Source organism: Rana temporaria, chromosome 1 (assembly GCF_905171775.1).
Source record: "Rana temporaria chromosome 1, aRanTem1.1, whole genome shotgun sequence".
NCBI lineage: Eukaryota > Metazoa > Chordata > Amphibia > Anura > Ranidae > Rana > Rana temporaria.
In genome coordinates this window covers 187,343,940-187,348,883 of record NC_053489.1, presented here as the reverse complement: position 1 = coordinate 187,348,883, position 4,944 = coordinate 187,343,940, and positions in this window count along the sequence as shown.

Sequence of the window (4,944 nt, the reverse complement as noted above, 5' to 3'; positions counted from 1 at the left end):
CTCAGGCAAACCCCTCCCTCCCACAGAGCTGATTATTCTGTGATTGGCCACAACCAAAGTCGTCTATCCTGGAGGCAATTTTAAGTTGCTTTATAAATTGCTCCAAGTCGCGCTGAAATTGCCTTTAGCAAAGTCGCACTTAGGCCTCATGCACACTGCAACTCTTCTAAATGTCTTCTCTTGGCAAGAGAAAGCAGCATTAAAAATATGCCCAAAGCCACGTTTCATACACATCATGCATTCTGTCGTTAATTTCTTTCAATGGTCAAAATTAATTCTTGTAAGTGAAACAAATTCTCATGCGCTACACACACTTGGCTCCTAAGCGCATTTAGATGTGCCAGGTGATTTTTGCTCCTCTCCAGAATGTGCTGGCCCTGGATTTTCTTTTTCTGCCTCTAAGCCCTGGTTCACACTGGGTACGATTTGAGATGCGATTTGACATGTCAAATTGCATCTCAAATCGGCGGCAATGGCACTGTCCTAATCAGTGCGACGCCGCATCTGCGATTTCAAAAAGTAGTTCCTGTACTACTTTTTGCGATTTCGGGCCGCGATTTACATTAAATTGCGGCCGAAATCGCGGTAAAATCGCGCATTTTACCGCGATTTTGAGTTCGCAGCAGTGTGAACCTAGGCTAAATGCCATTAAATACCATGTGTGCAAAAAAAAAAGTCAAGGCCCTTAAAAGTGTCGTTTGAGGCCTTAAAGAGGAGATTTCGATTTACATATGCTCATTGGTGATGGGTTCTCTTTAAGTGGACAAGGCATGCAGAAGTATACAAGTGTCTTGTGGGCGATTTGCAGTGACTGGATGCAGATGTGATGGATATACAAGTCACACATACACACATTACTCTAACCATCAGTGGTGCTTTCTCTTACTAACCAAGGATTTCAAATTTCAGGCATCCGAGACATCCAAGCCTATACAGCCAATTTCTGGCCTTCTTCGTCCTCCCAGGAAGCTGCCCATAGACATGAAAGGCTGTGTGTGGCTGTACAAATGCTGCGCAAAATCATTCACATCTATAGACAGTTGGAGGCAGCACAGGGGCTTCCAGGTGGGAAAATATTCTGCAATTTAGACAAGGGTTTAGATGCTTATATATGGAAGAAGCCCGATTTTTTTTTTTTTTTTTTAAATACACTGATTTTGTAACCAAGAGTACTGTATTTCCTAATGCCCTGTCTGATATGAATACTAGATAATCGTGGAATAATTTGTGAACATTTACATTAAAGCAATCTTTTATTACCCTACTTGACAAGAGATCCCATACGGTACAGAGTATTTTAAAAATAAAAACTTTGACAATAATTATTTCCTCCAAAGCCGACTGTGGTCAGTGTTCTAGTTTGCTAAACAAGCCAAATTGTATTAATTCTAATAAAAAATACAAGCTGCTGCTAGTAGTACTAAACACGAATATGCATGCTAGGACTTCACTGTGCAAGGCCATGATCTTTTGGGAGGTCAAATATATGTGTGGGCAAGTCTATGGCCAGATTAAGGCAATCTATTCATATAATACAGCCAGGATCCTGCATTGTATCCGAGTGATTTATTTATTTATTTTATGTCGGCTCTTCAGAAGTTCGGGCTCTGTGCCATTACACAAAACAGTCTGTAAGCAGGAGTCCACTTTAGATTACAGTAGAATATACAGCTAAAACTTAAGGGTATAGAACTATTCAGACATTATACAATTGTTTTCCCACAGATTTACCCAGTGATCACTATGAATTGAAACTACTGTGTACAACTATACATGATAGAGGTCTATGTTATGGCAAAATCATAACGATCATATGCAACAAAATTAAAGTAGATCTTTTCCTGACAAAGGAAGTGCCTTACTAAAAGCAAAGGAAGGTTACACACTATTATTCATATCAAAATATGAGACAGTAATACTGATTACACAAGGCATATCATAAATCTTCCCAATACATTTTGGTTCATTTCATTAATCCAGTCACCACAATGAACAGAAAAGGTTAGTGCAAACCATCACTACAAATAAAAAAGCATTAAAAAAATAAAAAAAATAGAATACACAAAACGTCTGTAAAAAGAACATGTTTGAGATTTACCATCCTAGCAGTCCGAGTCAAATCCTTCTTCATTTATGATCTGTGTCATAGGGCTTTAGTTCGATTCAGATAGGTTTTGTATTCCCATACTAGTCTTTGGGGATACAAATCTGCTTGAAACATGAAAAATGCATCAGTCAATGAATTCTGTAAGGTCTCCACTTCTCAAACTGTCATCATTCGCACAGGCTCTAAAGAGCTACAGGCCCTATATCATCAATGTGCCCCTTAGTGACACTGCCGAGAGGAGAGATCAGCAGGTACACCCCTTCCCAACACACCCAGAAGATACCTGCAGCACCCATAGAAAAAGGGTTTTACTTACAACCCACTAGAAAAGGTAGGTATTAATAAGCATGATCTTTTTACAGACTATTCTTTGACATACAGTATAGGCACCAGCAGTTTATCATTTCCTAGCACAAAAGTATAGGATAAAAAAATCTTAAAAAAAAAAAAAAAACGCATCACATGAGAATTTCTTTTTTTTTTTTTTAATTGACCAATGACATTTGCAAAAACAAAATATAGATATATAAAATTGCCACATCTTTCACTACTATTTGAATAATACAACAATTCCTCCTTAGCTGCTGTATGCTAAACAATATTCAAGTATTACTAATACTAGGCAATTATAAGCCAGATGTATAATTATGCAAAAAAGTAGTAAAAAAAACAAGCACAATAAAAAAAAACAAATCACTTCATAGTCTATGATTTCAAAACACAGGTATTAAACAGAGGAATACACACATTCCACTAGACTAGATGGAGCATGTGTAATAGAAAACGCAGTGAAGCGTGACAATCTTCCAGAATCAGTGCATTACTCTTTACAGCTGGAGTATTAACATCAAATATGACTATAGATCGTTGGGGAAAAAAAAGAACTATAAAAATACAGTGTATAAAAAAAACAAAAAAAAAAAAAACAAACACACACATCTTCACTTCAAAAGCCTTAATAAAAGAAATATGGCTGTATTGTTTAACTCGGGGACCAGCAACACAGCATAGTGAAGGCAGCGAGGCAAGCAGCTCTAACCTTACAGATGTGCTGCAGGACAGAAATGAAAGCAATATGTTCACAATCCACACCCTAGAACCTGCAAGTTTGTAAAGATGCTTCCAGAATGCATTTGTATTGTGTCAGGCATGTGGAGGCGTTAAAGCCGTATTAAACCCAAAACTTAATATATTGCAGCTTACCAGTAAGATGTGGTGACTGCATTATTTTTTCCAGAGGGGGGGCTTTTTGCACTGGCGTTGTGGCCAGTAAAAAAACACCTGTATTAGAATGCCTCTACTCTGGGTAAAAGGAGTGAAAGACACCTTTGGACAGCAACACTGTCAGTCTGGGGGTAAGGGAAGGTTTAGATGTACTAGCAGATTTAGATACACTAACAAATTGAAGACAAATTCCAAATAGCTCTTTAAAAGCAGCTTTGTTCCTTTTGGGATAAAGGGTTTACATCGTGGGTGTTTAAACTGTGGTCCTCAATGGTTTACAGAAATAAAAGCTCATCATAGGTACCCCTGTTAGTGGTAAATGGTTTGTTTCAACCCTCTTAACTGCTTCGGCCAAAAGACCTGCAGGATCACCAGGTGGGAAAAAAAATGCATTAATCACATCTAAAAGGATTGGTAAACTACAATACGTTTGCTTTTGGGTTTAATATGACCTTAAAGGGGTTGTAAAGGTTCGTTATTTATTTTCTAAATAGGTTCCTTTAAGCTAGTGCATTGTTGGTTCACTTACCTTTTCCTTTGATTTCCCTTCTAAATGTTTTTTTTCTGTGTCTGAATTTCTCACTTCCTGTTCCTCCTCAGTAAGCTTGCCCCCATCATCCGAGCCATTCTGGCTCGGGGTTAAAGCGAAGTTCCAACCAGAATTCAAATTTTTTAAATGTATGTCCTTTCATCCTGCGTTTTTATAACATAAATCTGGTCACTTACTATTTTACAATACTATGCTGATCCGCATAGATATTCAAAAAAGATAGTTTATAAAACTATGTCTACACCGTGGGCATTGTGAAGCCTACAAGCACTTACTTCCTGGAAGTCTTGGATGGGGAGTGATAATTGGACAGCGCACTGCATCCTGGGAAATGATGACACACATTTCCCAGGAGCATTAGAGGGAGATGATGTCAGAATCCTAGGTGATTTCAAAGGCAGATTTCGTGGGACCGCATAGCAACAGGCATTTCCAGATGAGAAAAAAAAAATGTGTATATGTATGTATGTATGTGTATATGTATGTATGTATATATATATATATATATATATATATATATATATATATATATATATATATATATATATATATATATATATATATATATATATATATATATATATATATATATATATATATATATATATATATATATATATATATATATATATATATATATATAAAAACATTTTTACTTTTTAGGTCTAATAATGAGCACAATGAAAAAAAAAATTTGGGATGGAAACTCCACTTTAAGTCGGCGTGCTTGCCCCCCTTCCCTTGAGACTACATCCCTGCGAGGAGACGCTGTGAATACAGCGTCTCCCCGTAGGGATGTAGTCCCAAGGGAGGGGGCGATCACGCCGACTAACCCCCAGCCAGAAAGGCTCGGATGATGGGGGCAAGCTTATTGAGGAACAGGAAGTGAGAAATTCAGACAAAGGAAAAAAAAAAAACATTTAGAAGGGAAATCAAAAGGAAAAGGTTTAGTGAACCAACAATGCACTAGCTTAAAGGAACCTATTTAGAAAAAAAAACAAAAAAAACCTTTACAACCCCTTTAAAAGTAAAAGCATCTTTTTTTTCTCTCTCAACTAAAAAC